The sequence below is a fragment of the Ranitomeya imitator genome, chromosome 5, assembly GCF_032444005.1.
Source record: "Ranitomeya imitator isolate aRanImi1 chromosome 5, aRanImi1.pri, whole genome shotgun sequence".
Lineage (NCBI taxonomy): Eukaryota > Metazoa > Chordata > Amphibia > Anura > Dendrobatidae > Ranitomeya > Ranitomeya imitator.
In genome coordinates this window covers 454,409,770-454,432,516 of record NC_091286.1, presented here as the reverse complement: position 1 = coordinate 454,432,516, position 22,747 = coordinate 454,409,770, and the positions used below count along the sequence as shown (strand labels likewise).

The window sequence follows — 22,747 nt, the reverse complement described above, 5'->3', positions numbered from 1 at the left end:
TGTACCCTGCCCTGGCCCCCAACCTGTAATAATGTGCCCTCTCCTGGCACCTATCCTGTAAAAATTTTTCATCCTGTAATAATGCTCCCCATCTTGTCATAATGTGCCCTATAATGACACCTGTCAAGTAATAATGTCCCTCAATCTATTATAATGCCCCCAATCTTGGCCCCAATAATAGTGTGCCCTTTCCTGTAATAATGTTCCCCGTCCTCGGTCCTATATTTAATAATGTTTAATTTTCTGGCTCTTTCCTCAAATATATAAAAACACAAAAAAATAAACAATTATTCTTACTTTCTTTGCTCCTGTGATAATCAGTGTCTGCTTCCTGCTCCATAGCCCTTTGCAAGGACATTAGCTGCAGACCTCTGATGGGCCAACGGCCGCTATAGCTATTGTGGCGCAAGGAGCTGATGGATATATTTTGGTGCAGGCGCCAGTGGACCACCCCACTCCTGTACGGGCTTCGTCGTGGTCACACTCTTTACGATAGTGATCATCACACCCTTGTTTAGCGGATTATCATGCCTTGTCCAGTGGAGGTCAGTACCTGAACCATGCGAGATCAATGGTTCCCAGGGGAGCACAGATTATACAGCAGAGTTACTTTCCATCTCCAAAGTCACTCTTTCTTCTATAAAATGTAAGCTCTTAGGGTCAGTGAGGTCACATCTCTTTCTCCCTCTCTATTTTTCTATTTCCTATAAAGTGTAAGTTCCTATGATCAATGGGGTCCTCTCTCTCTTTTAAAGTGTAAGCGCTTAGGGTCAGTAAGGTTTTCTCTCGCCTCATCCCCCAACCCACCCGTTGTATTTTTCGGAGTAATAACAAGCTTTACAGTATTGAGATATAAATGAATTTGCTTGCCTGTAATAAAATTTTGGGGGGAAATTAAAAAAAGTTAGTGAATTTAGATTTCAAAAGATCCATTTATCTCTACTTTTGAGTAATGCTGAGTCCATGATCACATTTATTTCTCTACAGTGACAATTTGATGCATAATCTAAAGTTCTGAGCAAGCAATGACCCAGTGATTAGCAATACATATCTAGCATTATTTTTTATTAATGCTATAATATTTATGTGTCATTATAGAGGGGCATGTTCTGCTTTGGGTCTTGTTGATATATCTAAATTTACTATAATAAAACGCATTTTTTTTACTACAATGCTACAATAAAATCCCTAAAAATGCTCCTGTCTATCTCAGTTGTGCATCTGGTGTCTCGGCAATAAATTTTGACAGTTGTAATTTTGCAAGCTCATCTTAAAGAGACAGACACATTAACATACAGAATACTCATGTTGGCCCTGTGCCAGTTAAATAAAGCAATTTAGTTTTCTGTTAATTTTCGAGAATCCTGTGTGTCTTGTTGAAACAAATCGTTAGCTAGATTAATTTTAAAGTTGGGCATTTATAAGTCTCAAATTAAGCTGTCAGCATGTGTAATGATACAGTGGAAGATGTGTTACAACATAGACACAAAAAAAGACGATTCTGTCTATTTCTGCTGCCACGAAGTCTAAGAGAGAGTGAGGCCCAGGAACGACATTTTCTAGCAATTCTTTTCTATTTATGTCAGATTTCCAAGATGCTATTAGACACATATGTGTCATTCTCACCATCATCCAACATATTATTGCTGTTTCAAACTGTTACAAGAGCTGTTGACACAGAATATTGTCTGTCGACAGGCCCAATTAGTTGGCGTGTCTGACTCGTGACAGCACAGTCTGCTTTTGTTTATGAAGATGGTGTGAGCGGTATCTCACTCTCACAACCTCCAGCAGCAGACAGATGGATAGAGCTGTGTAATCATCAACGGAAGCCTGCGATATTCTGTCTTCACGTATCATCATGTGGAGAAGCTCCAACTGCCTTTTGTCTGCTTGCTGAAATGGTAGCAATATTCCTCCATCTGTCAAATGATGAGCCTGAAAATCTATTAGAAAAACAAATATAGTGAGCACGGGTGCCATGTCTTATAATGTTTCCCCAGGCGAGTGAAATATGGGCACATAGCACATGTCAAAGAGGAAATCAATTGAAGTCCCTTTAGACAAACTGACATGCGTTACTAATTGACTGCCAATCAGCAACTTTGCCTTGCGCAGGCGTGTACTACGGAGGACAGAGAATGAACTTCAATCCAATATTGCGGCCAGCATGCAGCCAGCGGGTAAGGAAAGGGTGAATCAAACACCTGAAAACTCCGCCCATATGACCGAAAACCGGCCCGCCAAATTCAGGTGACAGGTTCCCTTTAAGTTTAAGTTTTCCTCCAGGTAGGGTCAGAATGACCCCCATCAGGTAAGTCCAGGCTTACAGATGGAAAATTAGTTCTTAGAGTTACTTCAGGAGAATATAAGGAGAAACGATACCCCTTAGACCCCAGTCCAGAGCCTCTCATCTAGCCAAATCAGTTCTCATGCTTCACACTGACGAGGCCCAACACCCCGAAACACCGTGTCTGCAAATTGAGATATTGATTTGGCTTTTATCCTGTCATATTGCATGACTCGTTAAAGGGTTGATTGTAACTTGTAGGATCGCTACTTCCAACAGGTGGCGCTATAGAGTTTAAGTTCTCTTTTTCTCAGAAGAGGCAATTTGCATATTATATTTCCCAGAGGAGCATTGCACGGCGAATAAGCCTCCTTACCTTGACAAGCCAGAGATGGTATGTCACTCTCCATAAAAACGATACCCCTTAGACCCCAGTCCAGAGCCTCTCACCTAGCCAAATCAGTTCTCATGCTTCGCACTGACGAGGGCCAACAGCCCGAAACACCATGTCTGCGAATTGAGATACTGATTTGGCTTTTATCCTAAGTCATATTGCACGACTCGTTAAAGGGTTGATTGTGACTTGTAGGATCGCTACTTCCAACAGGTGGTGCTATAGAGTTTAAGTCCTCTTTTTCTCAGAAGAGGCAATTTGCATATTAGAGTTACTTCATTAAGTTAACCCAAAGAAACCCTCTTTGAAGTCACTCCAGTTTTTTCCTACACTAAACTAAACTAAATTCAATATGTTGATGCACTTTAAAGAGGGCACTTTAAAATTCAGATAATTAATCTGCAGATACAGGGTTAATCTGCAAGTTATTAGCATTATGGAGGTACCAAGCCTCAGTACCGAAAGAGTGGTACTTAGGAGAAATTGAGCTTTAATCCTTCTGGGAGCCGCCGGCTTTCAGTCATTTAGTCTGCTGCGTTCAGAGTAATTGCAGTCACCATTTTGAGATTGGCGGCTACAAATGCCCAGCATTTTGATTGATTGTTCACTCTGCACTGTTGCACTGCAGAGTCGGTTGTCAGTCAAAGTGTTGGAGTGTGCCTACAGCCGCCGCTCACAGTGCTATGAGCAGTAAGTGTTATTGCTCCGGCCACAACTGTTATTATTATTTATTTTGCTTTGCTTATACAGTGCTATCATGTTCCTCAGAGCTTGATAGACATCAGCATCGGTGTCCCCATTGGGCTCACAATCTAGATTCCCTATCAGTATGTCTTTGGAGTGTGGGAAGAAACCGAAGTACAAGGAGGAAACCCACGCAAACACGGAGAGAACATACAGACTCTTTATAGATGTTGTCCTTGGTGGGATTTGATCCCAGGACCCCAGCGCTGCAAATAAACAGTGTTAGGGCAGAGACAGACTGCTGTATTTCTCATGCGAGAATTGCATAGTAAACCTCATACTGGCTGTCGGCTCACCTGAGCTTGACAGCTGCATAGAAATATATCATTGTGTCTTGCTCAGGAGAGGTGCCAGGCCGGTGCGTGCAGTGGGATGCGATTCTCGCATGAGAAATACGGCAGTCTGTCTTTGCTCTTTCTCTAACATCTGCATAACTGAAAGCCGGCAGCTTCCAGGAGGAAATAAATTCATTTTCTCCTGGGTACCACACTTTCAGTAGATCAAACAAGCACCTTCATGATGCTTTTAAACTGCAGATTAATCTGCATGTTGAGCGCATCACTGAACCTGACATGTTCCTTTTAAATATTGGGTAATATGAAAAAAATAAATACACGAGTAAATGATAAATAAACCTATAGGAGTTCCAGAAGAGAAATCATTGGCAATAAATAAATATTTTTTAATAAAGAATTACTTATGGCAATGTGTCATCTCTACGTATAGTTGATATAGCAGCGTATAAAGTCCAGAAAACAATTATATATTAAAAACAAATTCCCAAGGCTGCAGACACATAGTCAAGCCTGAACTTAGGGCAATATCAGCAGGGGGACTGTTTATGTTCTGTGCTAAGTGGGGCTGCTACTTCAGAAGCTGACGGCTGACTTATTGGTGTGTAGTTTACATGAGTGACCTGGAGATTTCTACGCTGGAAGATAAGCAATGTGTTACATCCTGTAATAAGGGGCTATGGGGTCTCATGCTGACTTTTATTGCTCCATGTAAAGAGCTTCCTGATCTTCCCCAGCATAATGCTTCTGACAATTCCTTGTCAGTGAAAGGTGCTAAAAAATATCTACCCCTTCTTCTGATTCATAAAATTCTCCTCTGTGTTGCATTGGAGGACAACATGCATCTTGTCTCTAATCTATTAATTGAATAATTGAATAAACTTGTTTTCCACAGTGAGAACATATTGTTTGCACACAGTGTCATCCAAAGCCCTCCAGCTATCAAAAGATTGCCAGATATGTTTATTAAACCCCCTGTGCTTGGAATGAACACAGAAAACTGTCATCCAGAGCAAAGGAAAGAGCCTATCGCAGCTGGAGATCTCTGTGTTATGAATAAGGAAGAGTTTGTGGTACAGTTTTGAGACATAAAAAGAAAGGCTTCCCTATTGTGCAAAATGTGTTGTAACCCTGAGGCGAGAGAAAAAGTGAATTGTTACTGCTAGTACAATATAATTATTCATTTAACTATAAAGTAATATTTCATCTCTGTAATCTGGAAACAGAGACAATGCCCCTGAATTAAGACTCGTCTCGTTCTTGTTTCTTCTTTTGTTTCCTATGAAGAAGTTAAAAGGAAGAAGCCAATGATGTGTTGCCCTGTAATTTAATTAGTGGATAGTAAATCATTTCTCAATTGCTTAACATAACCTGACGGATGCCAACTAACTATAGGTGTATCTATACCACGGGGGACATGAGGACAATCCAGTGGAAGATCGGATTGAGTCTAGTGACACAAATGTTTAGGGTTCATGCATAACATCGGATTGCACACAGACCAGTGTTATTCTATGGGGTCGTACACCTGTTCGATTTTTCCCTCCGACAGACTCTGTCCAAGGAAAAAAGTCACAGCATGTTCAATTCGTATCTGATATTTGTATTACACTCAGCCATGTAAATCAATGAGGTGAGGTAAAAAAAATCAGACTGTCCCAAAATCAGACTAACCAATTTTCACAGACTGACAGAATGGAGAAAATGGAGAATTTAGTTTTCCATCTTCTCCTCATCTGAGAAAATCGGATCACACTCTGATCAAACTCTGATCAAAGTGTGATTAGCATATTCTGCCCAATTCTCTCGGATGATTGTGACCCTAGCCTTAGGGACAGTCATAGGACATCTTGTTATCATACAGGAAAGATATATATCTTGGTACCGTGTTAGCCAGTAGATAGAAAAATATTTAGAATTGAGAGTCCTCAGTGGTTGATACCTTTTAATGGCTAACTGAAAAGATGGTAACAAATTGCAAGCTTTTGAGACTACACAGGTCTCTTCATCAGGCAAAGACTAAAAGAAACTCTGAAGTATCACATATTTATGCACAACACAGCACAGAAAAATAGGGAAAACTTCAGAGTTTATTTTAGTCTTTGCCTGATGAAGAGACCTGTGTATGCAAGAAAGTCAACCATCAGCATTCAGTTTGGGGGATGCACGCTCCAAAGTCCAAGGATCCAATCGGACCAAAAATCACAAAAAAGAAAAGAATAGCAGCATCCATACTAGGTGATAAATATCCAAAAGAAGATCTTTATTCTGCCATCATAGAGTTACAACGTTTCGGCCGGAGTGGATTTATCACCTGGTATGGTTGCTGCTCTTCTTTTCTTTGAAGAGACCTGTGTAGTCTCGAAAGCTTGCAATTTGTTACCATCTTTTCAGTTAGCTGTTATCATACACACATTTGAGACCTGTAGTAGAAATACAGTTATATTCTAACTTCTCATAAATTATTACATAATGACTCCATTTAACAAGCCAAGACTGGCAAAACATTCTGCAACCCTAATTGTGTGTCTGCCTGCCAGCTAATATTCACCATTACATAATTTACAAGTCATACTGTACACCTGTTATCCTGCGTAACAAGTGCAGCCTCTGTGACATGGCTCAGGAATATGCTCTGTCAGTGCCATGGCGGTGCAGGCATTAGGGAGCCTATGTGGCTATAATCTATCTCCTATTATCCAACAGTTTCTCAAAAAGGAAGAAAGTCATATTAGAAGTAACTATGTTGGTGAAGTTTGCTACACTTTTTAATATCTTCAGTTTATAACAGAGCCATGGCAACTATGCAGAATCTATTTGCCATTATTGACCAAACCTGAGACATTTTAAGGCTACAGTACGTGCTCAGGATGAGTTTTTGATGTTTAAGATCTTCTGCATCATTTCTGCCCCTTTCACACTTTCAGGCTGGAATCACACACAACGGTCATCAGTTGGATTGAGCGTAAAATAAAGATGTTAAGACACCATGTGTATTTATTTCATTAAAATACTTTATTCATAATGTGTGTGTGTTTTTCCCAACCCTTTATTACTATTGGATTAATATTGGATAGGTGTCTTATTGGCATCTCTGCATTATTAACCAGGCTTAATGTCACCTTACATTAGCAAGGTGACATTAACCCTTTATTACCCCATATCCCACCGCTACTCAGGAGTGGGAAGAGAGATGCTAAGTGCCAGAATAGGCGCATGTTACAGATGTGCCATTTCTGGGGTGGCTGGGGGCAGATGTTTTTAGCCAGGGGGGGGGGCAATAACCATGGTCCCTCTCTAGGCTATTACTATCTGCCCTCAGTCATTGGCTTTCCCACTCTGGGGGAGAAAATTGTGCCCGAGCCCACGCCAGTTTTTTCCGTGATTTTAACACCTACAGCTCCCAAATTTTGCACACAGACACTTCTTATATTATTAGTGAGGAATTAATTTGTAAAGCGCTGCGGAATATGTTGGTGCTATATAAATAAAATTATTATTATTACTATTATTATTATTATATGTAAAAAAAATAAGGGATTTGAAATGGTTTACTATATGTAACTCATGTCTCTTATCCTGTCAGGCTTGATAAGGATATCTAGCTCTGTATTAAATATATATATATATTTATGTGTTTGTCAATGACATATATAAATATATATACACACCTGTTCTATGTGTAGACATTTATTTTAGCTATTCTATTCTATTCTGTCCGTGTGATTTTACTGTACACCGTGCTGAATTGCCGGCTTTTCTATAGAATACCGGTGCGTTTTTCTCGCACGTCACATGCACGGTCCGTGTGTAATCTGTATTTTTCTTCCCCCATAGACTTTCATTGGCTGATTTTTTGCGCAATATGCTGACAAACGCAGCATGCTGTAATTTTCTCAACCCGTAAAATACGGCCGAGAAATATACGGCAGATAGGAGCTGCCCCATAGAGAAACATTGGTCCGTGTGCAATGAGTTGTTTTCGCGCCTCTCATACGTCCGTAAAACTCTCTTGTGTGACCATGGCCTCAGTATTTGATCAGTATTTTACATCAGTATTATTAAGCCAAAACCAGGAGTGGGTGAAATATACAGAAGTGGTGACGTGTTTCTATTCTACTTTTCCTCTGATTGTTGCACTCCTGGTTTTGGCTTACAAATATTAAGGTAAAATACTGACCAAATACTGATAGTACATGGCCTTAAGTAAATTAGGTTACCTGCTTTTTCTCCATTTAACTTTTGATTGCATTTTTTTACATATGTTTTTATCACGTTTTTTGTTTTTTTGGTGTGTCATATTTTAAATAAAGATACTTAGTTTTTGATACTTCCTGGGATTTGACTTTGACAAAAGTTTATTGATGTAGTCATGTGCAGATTACATGCGTTTTTTATGCATTTCTTCTTCGGAAATGCACTGAAAACGCATATGCCTTTTTTACTTGCAGATTTTCCGCATCTAATGCAAGTCTGTGGGGAAAATCCTCACATAAAACTCAGTGTGTCCGCAATTGACTTGTTGCCGATTTGAAACTCGCAACGCAGGTCAGTTTACGCCGAGTAAAAAAGAAGTACCGTGGCCATGAGATTTCTATAAATTACATCCACTTTGCTGGAACTGTAAGATGCTGGATTTTTGACAGAAAATACGTAACGTAAAAAACTCGCCAAAAACTCAGCATGTTCACACAGCTCGATAGGATATGTCAGGATTCAAGTGTCCTTGTGAGCAAGAAGAAATTGCAGACTGCACTACTACTATTCTCAAAGCAAAGGCAATAGTTGCCGCAATGAAGGCATTGATTCTTTATATTAAAAAAGGGATGCTGAAACAGAGTTGTCACACTAGTGTGAATGTGTCATTGCTCTGGGGTCCTGTTCTCTTATGCTGGTATATAGAGGTGTCCAGACTAATCAATAAAAGTTGATTTTTATAGACACTTAATATAATTATTGTATTGCAAAATCAATTTTATTGCCTCTATGTTAAACAGCTTATAGGCAGAAATAAACCCTCTGTGTCACACATCCATCACAGAGCCTAATGCATAACCTGCATCTACGGTGGGCTGTCCGTGTCTTTAGTTTTCAAAATATTATCACAGGAAAAAGAACCATCAGTCATAGTGGATTCCTAAACTATTCTTCAAGTTTATCTTAGCCACATTGTGTCCATTCACTTGTTGTTCATTTCATACTGCAACATAGCCCTTGGGCTATGTTCACAAGTTGCATTTTTGCTTCGAATTTCAAACTGCGGTTTGCAGTACCAGCAAAAGCTATGAGATTTCAGAAATCTCATGCACACTAGTGATGAGCGAGTATACTCGTTGCTCGGGTGATCTCCGAGTATTTGTAAGTGTTCGGAGATTTAGTTTTCGTTGCCTCAGCTGCATGATTTACAGCTGATAGACAGCTTGAATACATGTGGGGATTCCCTAGCAACCAGGCAACCCCCACATGTACTCAGGCTGGCTAGCAGCCATAAATCATGTAGCTGCATCAACAAAAATCTCTGAGCAACTGCTCTGAGACTACCCGAGCAACGAGTACACTCGCTCATCACTAATGCACACACATTATTTTTTTTTTCCTGACTGAATTGGAAAACTGCAGCATTTCACTTCTTTCAACTTTCTTTCAGCGTTTTTTTCAACCATTGAAAGCGATGAGTAAAAGTCCAAAAAACGCAGCAAAAATGCAGGCATCAGGTTTTCTTGCATTTTTGATGCAGAAAACTCAGGAACAACAGGCTATAAACTGTGTCCCCTACAAAAAATTGTGAATCACAGAGCAGAATATAAAATATATATTTTTTATTAAGAGTAAGCACAGACAATATTTAAAATTCATAACAAGAACAAAATAACAAATAATTTAATATTAACAGGGGTAGTGACACCAATGACCAATGCTCAACAAAGTATATTGTATACAGTACCAAAAAAGGTGTATCCAAAGTATATTAAAACAAATAAACCCATGGGTTTCCAAATGGCTGTCATATACCGACCACCGGGGTCAGCCACTGCCTTCATCGACCAATTCTCCACCTGGCTCCTTTACTTTCTCTCTGTCGACATCTCCACCATCATCATTGGTGACTTTAATATCCCTACTGACACCCACCAGCCAGCAGCCTCCAAACTACTGGCCCTTACTTCATCCTTTGGACTCACCCAGTGGTCCTCCACATCCACCCACACAGACAGACATACACTAGACCTCATCTTCACCCGCCTCTGTTCCTTATCTAATCTCACAACCTCTCCCTTCCCCCTGTCTGACCACCATCACCTGCCCCCCAGGTCCAGCCATTACCACATCCTCGCAGAATCCTCGCAAACCTAAACATTCACAGACTCTCAGACTCTCTCCTACCCCTGTCCTCCATATCTTCACTCCACAACACGGACAGTGCCACCGCTTTCTATAACTCCACCCTCACATCAGCCATAGACTCAGTCACCCCTCTCACGCATGGCAAAGTGCGACGAACTAATAGGCAACCCTGGCATAACAATCTCACAAAAAAACTTCGACAAGCATCCAGGGTCACGGAGCGGCGTTGGAAGAAAACACGCCTGCCAGACGACTTCAGGTGGCACGGTGGCTCAGTGGTTAGCACAGCAGCCTTGCAGCGCTGGAGTCCTGGGTTCAAACCCCACTAAGGACAACATCTGCAAAGAGTTTGTATGTTCTCTCCGTGTTTGCGTGGGTTTCCTCCGGGCACTCCGGTTTCCTCCTACATTCCAAAAACATACTGATAGGGAATTTAGATTGTGAGCCCCATCGGGGACAGTGATGATAATGTGTGCAAAATGTAAAGCGCTGTGGAATATGTTAGCGCTATATAAAGATTATTATTATTCATTATTATTCACTGCTTTTAAAGAAGCTACACTTGACTTCAAATCAGCCCTCACCTCTGCTAAGCAGACCTATTTCACTAACTTTGTATCCTCACTATCCTATAACCCAAAACAACTGTTCAGCACATTTAACTCTGTCCTCCGCCCACCACTGCCACCTCCAACTCCCTTCATCTATTCCGAGGACTTTGCCACCTACTTCAAAAACAAGATCGACCAAACAAGGCAAACCTTTACTTGTCCACCACCCCAACCAGTCCATATACCAGACCTCTGCCCTTCCCTAATAACCTCCCTCTCCAACATCACTGAAGGAGAGCTTACTCGCCTCTTTTCCAAATCACACCTCACCACCTGTGCACTTGACCTCATCCCTTCCCACCTGCTCCCCAACCTCACTAACATGCTAATTCCAGCCGTAACCCATCTCTTCAACCTATCGCTTTCTTCTGGTACCTTCCCTTCTGCCTTCAAACATGCCACCATCACACCCATCCTCAAAAAAACTAACCTTGACCCAACCGCTATGCCCAGCTATCACCCCATATCACTGCTCCCATTTGCTTCAAAACTCCTTGAGCAGCATGCCCATGCTCAACTTTCCTCCCACCTCTCATCTAACTCTCTCCTTGACAACCTCCAATCTGGCTTCTGCCCCCACCACTCCACCGAAACGGCCCTGACAAAAATTACTAATGACTTAGTCACAGCCAAAGCTAACAGACAGTTCTCAATCCTCCTCCTTCTTGACCTGTTCTCTGCCTTCGACACAGTCGATCACTGCCTACTGTTACAGATTCTTTCTTCCCTTGGCATCAAAGACCTTGCCCTGTCCTGGATTGACTCATATCTGTCCAACCGCACATTTAGCGTTTCCCACTCTCACACTACCTCCTCATCCCGCCCTCTCTCTGTTGGAGTCCCTCAAGGCTCTGTCCTAGGGCCCCTACTTTTTTCCATCTATACCCTTGACCTAGGACAACTCATAAAGTCTCTTGGCTTCCAGGAACACTTGTATGCAGACGACTTGCAGATCTACCTCTCTGGCCCAGATGTCACCTCCCTGCTGTCCAGAATCCAGAAGTGTCTGTCAGCCATATTCACCTCTCGCTTCCTAAAACTCAATGTAGACAATGTTAGGAGTCGAGTTTCCTCTGCTGCACAGGGGGAATCTCGATCCGTGTCTGCTGCGGTCTCCCATTCGGTATCGGCCGCAGTGGGCTCTGCTCAGCGGAGACGTCGCTCCCAGCGCCTCGCTGGGGCTGATTCGGTGCATAGGGTCACTACTGCCTTTTCTGGCTTTCCTATGGTACCCTGCACTGATCTGCGGCGAGCGAGCCTCTCTGGGACTAAGTCCTTGTTTACTCACACTGAGCATGCCCAGGGCAGGGTCTCCCATTGGAGGTCAAGGGCCACATGTTCGGTCACATGCTCAGGTGCTGCAGTACATTCCATTGGTCCTTCTGGAAGGTCCTAAAAGGGCAAAACATGCTCAGGTACTGCAGCACTTTCCATTGGTCCTTCTGGAAGGTCCTGAAAGGGCAAAAACTTCAGTAGCAGCTTCCTGTGCTGCAACTATATAAACTGCGCATGACCGCTAGTATTGTCTTATGTTATGTGCTTTGCGCCAGTGTGGTCACATGTATGTGTGTTCAGGGACCCGGCTGAAATAAGCCCCTAGAATGCTGGCTCCTCCGGCGACGAGTTTTGTGCGTTTGTGTGACCACTGACTGCTCTCTGTTTGGGCAGTTAGCCTGTGCCTCTGTGGAGTCTAACAGGGCACAGTGCTTTCCTTTCACAGCTACTCAGTGAATTAACTGAGTTAGTCTATACCGCCATATAGCTCTGCCGTTTGCTAGCAGCAGGTACTCCTGCACGGTGGACCCCGGGCTGCGAACGCACCAATATCAATAAACATCTCTATTTACTCGGTGCGTTCCGCTAGCCCTAACAGAATACTAGCGCCACGTTCTGGCTAGTAAATGGCGGACATTCAGCAATCTTTGCAGTATATCCAGCAGCTGGAGGGTAGGTTGGCTGCTCTCGAGAGCTCAACCTCAGCTGTGGATGTTACCGCAGTTGCTGTACAGGCTGCTAGCGTGGCTGTAGCAACCTTGTCCACTGCCACCCCTGTTCCGACGTTATCTCGCCTCCCGCTGCCAGAAAAATTTTCTGGAAATAGCAAAACTTGTAGGGGATTCGTGAGTCAGTGCTCTATTCACCTCGAGCTCCTGGCTGCACGTTTTCCTACAGAGCGGGCTAAGGTGGGATTTATTGTGTCTCTTTTGTCGGACAGGGCATTGGAGTGGGCTACGCCGCTGTGGGAGCGTGGTGATCATGTGGTGCAGAGTGCTCCGTTGTTCCTGAGCACTCTGAAAAAGGTCTTTTTAGGACCTCAAGTCACAGCGCTCCAACTACTGGCATTAACTCAGGGTGAGTCTTTGGTCAGCCAATTTTCCGTCCGCTTCCGTACTTTAGCTTCCGAGCTGGAGTGGTCGGATAAAGCCCTTATCCCCATATTTTGGAGGGGCCTGGCTGACCACATTAAGGACGCTCTGGCCACTAGGGAGATTCCTGCCACACTGGAGGAGTTAATAACTGTCTCTACTCGTATCGACCTCCGTTTTAACGAGCGGAGGTTGGAGCGAGCCCAGTGTAGGCAGAGGTTTCGGCTGGCTCCCACCTTCGCCAAACCTTTGGAATCTCCAGTCCAGGCATCCGAGTCACATGAGGCCTTAGAGGTGACACGAGCGGGATCCAAGTCTCAGTCTGCCCGTGCACATAAGGTCCGTCATGTTTGCCAGCAGTCAGGACACCTTGCCTCCAAGGGTCCTCAGCGATCGGGGAAACATCAGCGTCTAGTGGCAGTTGGAGGAGGTACACTAGACACGGCGATGTTTGCCTCAAAGTTGTCCTTCAAGGGCACAATTACCATAGGCCCATACACTCTTATGGTCGAGCTATGCGTGGATTCTGGGGCAGAGGGTAACTTTATGTCTTCCGCTTTTGCCCAGCGTCACGCAATAGCCTTGGTGATGCTCGCCAAGCCGGTAACCGTTCGAGTGGTAAATGGGTCAACACTACCTTCACAGATTACCCACCAAACCATTCCTTTCACGCTATCTGTGTCTCCATCACATCAGGAGATAATCTCTCTATTAGTCATTCCTGAGGGAATTGATGAGGTCCTGTTGGGGATACCATGGCTTCGCTACCATTGTCCTCATATTGAGTGGTCCTCTGGGAGAATTTTGGGATGGAGTAAATCTTGCGAGGGTAGATGTCTGAGGGAGTGCGTTCAGGTTGCTACTACACAGGTACCCGCAGATCTTTCCTCTCTCCCCAAGCACTAGTGGCCCTATGCAGATGTGTTCTCCAAAAGAGCTGCGGAGACCCTTCCGCCTCACCGCCCCTATGACTGTCCTATTGACCTCTTGCCTGGTGCTGAGCCTCCCCGGGGTCGAGTCTATCCGTTATCTCTCCCGGAGACGGAGGCAATGTCCCAGGACATCCAGGAGAATCTGGCAAGAGGATTCATTAGGAAGTCAGTGTCACCGGCAGGGGCAGGGTTTTTCTTCGTACAGAAGAAGACTGGAGACTTACGTCCATCCATAGACTACAGGGGTCTTAACGCCATCACCGTTAAGAACAAGTACCCACTACCCCTGATATCTGAGCTGTTTGATAGGCTACGGGGAGCGAGGGTATTTACAAAGTTAGATCTGCGGGGTGCTTACAACCTGATTCGCATCCGTGAGGGGGATGAATGGAAGACGGCTTTTAACACCAGGGATGGGCACTATGAATATCTGGTGATGCCCTTCGGGCTCTGTAATGCCCCAGCCGTTTTCTAAGACTTTGTGAACGACATCTTCCGGGATATGCTCACCACCTCGGTCATAGTCTATCTGGATGATATTCTCATCTTCTCTCCAGATATTGACTCCCATCGGAGAGACGTTCGCAAAGTCTTCGACCTCTTACGGGCAAACTCCCTCTACGCCAAGTTGGAGAAGTGTGTGTTTGAGCAGGAGTCCTTGCCTTTCCTTGGTTATATCATCTCTGCCCAGGGTTTGGCTATGGATCCTGCCAAGCTACAGGCAGGAACCCCATTCTCTTAAAGCGGTGCAGCGCTTTATGGGGTTCATTAATCACTATCGCCAGTTCATTCCACACTTCTCAACTTTGGTAGCTCCCTTGGTTGCCCTCACCAAGAAGGGAGCAAATCCCAAGTTGTGGTCAGAGGAGGTCTCCAAAGCCTTTCTCTCGATCAAGTCACACTTCGCTAGCGCTCCCATCCTACATCGCCCCGATGTTGATAAGCCATTTATCCTTGAGGTGGATGCCTCATCCGTTGGTGCTGGAGCAGTCCTTTTCCAAAAGGATGCTCAAGGTCGGAAGCATCCTTGCTTCTTCTTCTCCAAGACCTTCACACCAGCAGAGAGGAATTATTCCATCGGGGACAGGGAGTTGCTGGCCATGAAGTTGGCTTTTTCAGAGTGGAGACATCTCTTGGAGGGAGCTCGCTTTCCCTTCCAAGTCTTCACTGACCACAAGAACTTGGTGTATCTGCAAACGGCCCAGCGGCTGAATTCTCGCCAGGCTAGATGGTCCCTGTTCTTCTCCCGGTTCCATTTTACTCTCCATTTCCTCTCCCGGGAGAAGAACATTCGTGCTGACACTCTCTCCCGCTCCGTGGTGTCATCGGAGGAGGAGGAGGAGCCTCGGCTTATTGTCCCTTCTGAGAGCCTGAGAACTGTAGCTCCGGTTTCGCTAGAGTCTGTGCCCCCGGGCAAGACTTTCGTACCAGCTAACTTGCGACCGGAGGTTCTCTCTTGGGCTCACTCCTCCAGAGTGGGTGGGCATTTTGGGACCAAGAGGACATCTGAGCTTCTGGCGAGAACATACTGGTGGCCGCATATGGCCCGAGATGTCAAGGACTATATTCAGGCGTGCGTTTCTTGCGCCCAGAATCGGTCTCCTCGGCAACGGCCTGCTGGGTTGCTTTACCCTCTACCGGTGGCAGACAGGCCCTGGGAGATGGTCGGGATGGACTTTGTGGTGGGTCTACCCAAGTCGCGTGGCTGCTCCATTATTTGGGTTGTCACCGACCATTTCTCCAAGATGGTGCATTTGGTGCCGCTTCCTCGGTTACCCTCAGCACGGGCCTTGGCGGTGTTGTTCATTAAACACGTTTTCCGTTTGCATGGTATACCTGATAAGATTGTCAGCGATCGGGGTCCCCAGTTCGCATCTCGGTTTTGGAGAGAGCTCTGCCGTTTACTCAGCATAGAGTTAAACCTCTCCTCTGCATACCATCCCGAGACAAATGGGTTGGTGGAGAGAACCAACCAGACTCTGGTGACATATTTGCGACATTTCGTCTCTGCTAGGCAGGATGACTGGGCATCTTTGCTACCTTGGGCGGAATTTGCCCTGAACAACGCCGTAGCCGATTCCACTGGTCAAACTCCTTTTCTCCTTAATTACGGCCAGCATCCGCGTGTCCCTGTGCCCATGCCCGTGTCATCCACCGATTCTAGGGTGGCAGACTGGGCGGTGGAGGCACGTGACATCTGGGACCGCACACAGGAAGCCATCCGGGCCTCCAAGGAGAGAATGAGGGTTTCGGCTGATACACACCGGCGCCCCGCTCCGGTCTTTGCTCCTGGCGACTTAGTGTGGCTCTCCGCCCGCAACATCAGGCTGCGAGTTGAGTCCACTAAGTTTGCTCCTCGCTACAATGGCCCGTTTAAGGTTCTGGAACAGGTCAACCCTGTGGTCTACCGTTTGGCTATTCCTCCACGCCTTGGTATCACCGATACTTTCCACGTTTCCCTCTTAAAGCCCGTTCATTTGTCCCGGTTTTCCGAGTCATCTGCTGGGACATCGGGTTCATCCACGGATGAGTTTGAGTTGAATGCTATTGTGGGGTGCAAGGTGGTACGTGGCAAGAAATTTATTCTGGTGGACTGGAAGGGTCACGGCCCAGAGGATAGAACCTGGGAGACTGTGGAGCACATTCGGGCTCCGCTGCTTATCGCAGCTTTTGACCGTAGTGAGGCTCAAGGGGGGGGGCCCTAGGAGGGGGAGTAATGTTAGGAGTCGAGTTTCCTCTGCTGCACAGGGGGAATCTCGATCCGTGTCTGCTGCGGTCTCCCATTCGGTATCGGCCGCAGTGGGCTCTGCTCAGCGGAGACGTCGCTCCCAGCGCCTCGCTGGGGCTGATTCGGTGCATAGGGTCACTACTGCCTTTTCTGGCTTTCCTATTGTACCCTGCACTGATCTGCGGCGAGCGAGCCTCTCTGGGACTAAGTCCTTGTTTACTCACACTGAGCATGCCCAGGGCAGGGTCTCCCATTGGAGGTCAAGGGCCACATGTTCGGTCACATGCTCAGGTGCTGCAGTACATTCCATTGGTCCTTCTGGAAGGTCCTGAAAGGGCAAAACATGCTCAGGTACTGCAGCACTTTCCATTGGTCCTTCTGGAAGGTCCTCAAAGGGCAAAATCTTCAGTAGCAGCTTCCTGTGCTGCAACTATATAAACTGCGCATGACCGCACGGCCATGCGCTAGTATTGTCTTATGTTATGTGCTTTGCGCCAGTGTGGTCACATGTATGTGTGTTCAGGGACCCGGCTGAAATAAGCCCCCAGAATGCTGGCTCCTCCGGCGAGGAGTTTTGTGTGTTTGTGTGACCACTGACTGCTCTCTGTTTGGGCAGTTAGCCTGTGCCTCTGTGGAGTCTAACAGGGCACAGTGCTTTCCTTTCACGGCTACTCAGTGAATTAACTGAGTTAGTCTATACCGCCATATAGCTCCGCCGTTTGCTAGCAGCAGGTACTCCTGCACGGTGGACCCCGGGCTGCGAACGCACCAATATCAATAAACATCTCTATTTACTCGGTGCGTTCCGCTAGCCCTAACAGACAAAACCGAACTCATTATCTTTCCCCCACCTCACGCATCCCCCCTACCCAATCTATCTATTATTGTAAATGGCATCACGCTCTCTCCCGCACCTGAAATCCGCTGCCTTGTGGTAACTCTTGACTCTGCCCTGTCCTTCAAACCTCATATCCAAGCTCTTGCCACCTCCTGTCACCTCCAACTCAAAAATATTGCCAGAATCCGTTCCTTCCTCAGCCCATAATCTACCAAAACTCTTGTGCATGCTCTCATCATCTCCTGCCTTGATTACTGCAACACCCTCCTCTGTGGTCACCCAGCTAACTCTCTTGCACCACTCCAGTCTGTCCTCAACTCTGCTGCCTAGTTAATCCACCTCTCTCCTTGCTACTCCCCTGCGTCACCCCTCTGCAAATCCCTCACTGGCTCCCAATTCCCCAACGAATCCAGTTCAAACTACTAACTGATCTACAAAGCCATCCACAACCTGTCCCCTCCCTATATCTCTGAACTAATCTCCCAACATCTTCCCTCACGTAATCTTCGATCCTCCCAAGACCTCCTACTCTCCTCCACACTTATTCGTACCTCACACAACCGCCTCCAAGATTTCTCCCGAATATCCCCCATCCACTGAAATTCCATGCCTCAACACGTCCGATTATCCACCACCCTCGGATCCTTCAGACGGAACCTGAAAACCCATCTCTTCAGGAAAGCTTACAGCCAACAATAACTGAGCCGCCACCTCGCCACCGCACCGCCTCACCACCGCTAGAGTCGCCGCCTCACCACCGCCAGAGCTGCCGCCTCACCACCACCGCCAGAGCCGCCGCCTCACCCCTACCTTCTGTCTCTTCCCCACTATCCCATAGAATGTAAGTCCGCAAGGACAGGGTCCTCTCCCCTCTGTACCAGTCCGTCATTGTAAACCTGTTTACTATAAACGATATCTATAACCTTGTATGTAACCCCCTTCTCATGTACAGCACCATGGAATTAATGTTGCTATATAAATAAATAATAATAATAATAATAATGGGGCTAGGGGAGATAAAATTTGACATATGCAAAAAGATAAAGTGGTGGCCTATATAAATACACAAGTGCAGCCGCTACCAGTAGCTAGTATATAGCATCAATCAGTATGCTCATAATTAGTGTTGAGCATTCCGATACCGCAAGTATCGGGTATCGGCCGATATTTGCGGTATCGGAATTCCGATACCGAATTCCGATACTTCCCGCGTATCGGAAACCGGAATCGGAAGTTCCCAGAATTCAAATTGAACGCAGCAGCCAATGAGGAATGAATGAAAGTGTGGGCACATCCTGTTTAGCATGGTGGGCATGTAAGTACTGGCAAGGCTGGGATTGGCTGCTGAAATGATGTCACTCTGCAGTATAAAAAAGCGCTGCCGCCATTTTGCGCTCACTCTGCTGTGATTTCAGTTAGGGACAGGACGCTGTGTTCTAACTGAGGGCCAGTTGAGCTTGCTAATTGCTTTATTTTCCTTTCCAAAGGCTAATTTAGCAAAACGCTGTGTGTTCTTCACTGTTCACCTTGCTCTTGCCTTGCAGCGCTGTTTTAACAGCGTTCTGCAAGGTCTGTGTGTGTGTGTGTGTGCAGCTCACTCTGTAGTCTGTGTGCAGCCATATACCCGGTTGTATTCAGCTCAGGGGGGGTTCACACTGCCTCACACAGTTGTTCTTTTTTGCTCTTAGTGCAGCCTGCTGCACATTTTTTCTCAAATTTCCTATTAGTGTTTTTCCACCAGTCTCCAGCTCTATTGTGGAAAAACACTACATAGGATAACCTAGAGGGGGTTTTTAGGGCCTTGCAGCGCCATTTACGGCTGTCTGCACGGTCTCCGTGTGAGCCCAGCTCGCCCTGCAGTCTGTGTGCAGCCATAGCCGGTTGGATTCAGCTCAGGGTTCGTTACTGGCTCATACCTTGAGAAAAATTTTCCTTTTTTTCAAATAGTGCAGCCTGTTTAAAATTTGAAAAAAAAAATTCCTATTAGTGTCTTTCCACTCGTATCCAGCTAAATAGTGGAAAAACACTATATAGGATAACCTAGAGGAGGGTTTTTTGGCCTTGCAGCGCCGTTTACGGCTGTCTGCACGGTCTCCGTGTGAGCCCAGCTCGCCCTGTAGTCTGTGTGCAGCCATAGCCGGTTGGATTCAGCTCAGGGTTCGTTACTGGCTCATACCTTGAGAAAAATTTTCCTTTTTTTGAAATAGTGCAGCCTGTTTAAAATTTGAAAAAAAAAAATTCCTATTAGTGTCTTTCCACCAGTCTCCAGCTCACTTGTGGAAAAACACTACATAGGATAACCTAGAGGGGTTTTTTTGGGCCTTGCAGCGCCGTTTACGGCTGTCTGCACGGTCTCCGTGTGATTTAAACTAGCTCTGTAGCCCGATCTGCACCAAAAAAAAAGTTAAGTTCACCAAACACAACTTAACACTTGTGTAGGCCACATTTGAAAAATAATAAAGTTTAGTCCACAATTTACAACATTAGTGTTTCTTACACCTGTTAGGAGGAGCATTACAGGAATAAGCACACTAAGGCCTTAGTACTTTTCTGGTTATCTTTATCTGTCAACCAAGATGAAGAGGGCAGGGAGTAAGGCACGTGGGCGTGGGCGCGGAGCAGGGAGAGGAGCAGGGAGAGGACGTGGTGATTCTGTGCCTGCTGCGGGCGCCGGTGACTCGTCGTCACTCAGTTTCAGCAGGGAACAGTCCTTCATGCGCAGCTTTGTCGGAGAGCGCCGTGCACCGCTGCTGCGTGAAGACCAAATTGAAGCCGTTGTCGGGTGGATGGCAGCTAACGCCTCGGCATCGACTTCAGTTAGTGCCACATCCTCTCAGGCACAGAGCACTAGAGAGCAGCCATCTGTCTCTTCACCACCTGCCAAATTGGCCAGGCAGTCAGAGAGCCCAGGACAGGAGCCATCTCTACTTCTGTTCTCTGAATCTCTTGGCTTGGAAACAGGGGGCCAGCCAAGCAGCATTGGAGAAATGGAAGAAGAGGCAGTGTGCAGTGATGCCCAACACCTTTTTCTCTCTGACTCTGAAGAGGCAGGTGGGCCAGTGCCTCCGGTGACCACAGCGCAGTACGCATCTGATGATGAAACTCAGGTGCCGCTTTCTCGTGCGTACTGTGCTGCTGAGACTACCCAGGAGGAGCAGTTGGTGGCAGAGGGTAGTGGAGATGATGAGGTCCTTGACCCATCGTGGCGTGAGGAACAGGAAGGTGGTGGGAGCAGCTCAGAGGAAGAGCTTCCTCTTACGGGCCAAAGAGGGAGAGAGAGGGGGAAGACTGCGGAGCCTGTAGCCTCCACTTTGGCACCCGTTAGGAGCCTGTCTCTTTCCAAAGCCAAAAAGGGCGCTCCCAAGACTTGCAGTGCCTGGTCCTTTTTTGACACAGTTGCAGATGACATTTGTTTTGTCAAATGCAAGCTGTGTCATCATAAAGTAAAAAGAGGGAAAAATGTCAGCAACCTCAATACCACAAATATGTGGAAACATGTGCGGACCAGGCACGCGGTGGAGTTACAGAAACACACTGAAGATGTAGGCCAACCAACAGCGGCAGCTACCACCTCTTCAGCTCGTGTTGCCTCTTCCTCCAGCTCACGCACAGCTGGTTTGGCTTCCTCCCAGAGACCTTGTGTAATTCCACCCACAGCACCACCTTCCCAGTCATCCTCACACTCCCAGTCTACTCTACAGCCATCGGTAGTACAGGCATGGGAGAAAAGGCGGGCATTCTCGGCCAACCACCCCCGAGCACAGGCTCTGAATGCAGGCATTGCCAAACTGTTGTCCCTGGAAATGCTCTCGTTCAGGCTGGTGGAGACTGACAGCTTCCGTGACTTGATGGCATTGGCAGTCCCACAGTACAAGGTGCCCAGCCGCTTTTACTTCAGCAGGCAGGCTGTCCCTGCCCTGCACAGGCATGTTGAGGCAAACATAAAACATGCGCTACTGAACGCCGTCAGTAGCAAGGTCCACCTCACCACCGATGCGTGGACCAGTCAGCATGGACAGGGGCGATATGTTTCCCTCACTGCCCATTGGGTTAATGTTGTTGAGCCAGGTACAGATCGTGCGAGTGGCGCAGGACGTGTCCTGCCCACTCCAAGGATTGCAGGAATCCAGTCTGTACGCATCGACTCCTCCTCTTACACCAGTTCCTCTGATTCCTCTCTGCAGGATCCGTCACAGTCCACCCCCACATGGACCCGTGAACGTTTACCTATGACCGACATGAGCACAGCCGTGGCCAAACGTCAGCAGGCCGTCTTGAAACTAGTTTCATTGGGGCATCGAAGCCACACAGCGCAGGAGCTCTGGAATGCCATCAAGCAGGAGAGCGATGTGTGGTTACTGCCAGCGAATCTCCAGCCAGGCATGGTAGTGTGTGACAATGGCCGAAATCTGGTGGCAGCTTTGGCCCTTGGCAACCTCACTCACATCCCATGTCTGGCACATGTGCTCAATTTGGTTGTGCAGAGTTTTCTGAGGGACTATCCGGATCTTGATGCCCTGCTGCACAAGGTCCGCCTAGAGTGTGCTCACTTGCGGCGTTCCAGCTTGGCCAGATCCCGCATTGCTGCTCTGCAGCGCAGATTCCGCCTTCCGGAACACCGCATCATATGTGACCTACCTACCCGGTGGAATTCCACGTTACATATGTTGGAGCGGTTGTGTGAGCAGCAGCAAGCAGTTATGGAGTACCAGCTGCATCAGGCGCAAAGAAGTCGCAGTCAGCGCCGATCAGACTTCACAACCACAGAGTGGGCCACTCTGAAGGACGTCTGCCAGGTTTTGCGTCCTTTTGATTATTCCACGCGGATGGCAAGTGCAGATGATGCACTAGTCAGCATGACTGTCCCCCTTATCTGCCTGCTTCAGCAAACTTTGCAAGGGTTAAGGGATGATGTGGTGGAAGAGGTGGAGGATGAGGAGTCACCTTTTCCATCAGCTTCTGGAGAGTCAGCGCCACGTGGTTCCTCACAAAGGGGTACGCAGGGGCCAATTTGTGAGGAGGATGAGGAGGAGTCAATGGACGAGGAAGAGCTCCGTCCAGAGGAGGGAGCGACACAATTGTCCAGTGGTCAGTGTGTACAGCGAGGGTGGGGTGATGACGAGCGGGCAGAGATCATGTCTCAAGCAGGGGACAGCGTTTCTGGGCCGGTTGGCACTCTGCAGCACATGGTGGATTTTATGCTGCA

At 46.6% G+C, this 22,747-nt stretch overlaps 1 long non-coding RNA gene across 1 annotated transcript in view; it reads left to right on the top strand.

The window, feature by feature from the left end:
• The window catches only part of LOC138680809 (uncharacterized), a 267,142-nt gene extending 262,179 nt beyond the window's left edge, over positions 1-4,963 (top strand). Inside the window, exon 6 of the long non-coding RNA XR_011321780.1 lies at positions 4,617-4,963. This is a non-coding gene — a long non-coding RNA (uncharacterized lncRNA). The remainder of the gene's footprint in view (positions 1-4,616) is intronic.
• The last annotated feature ends 17,784 nt before the right edge of the window (positions 4,964-22,747 follow it).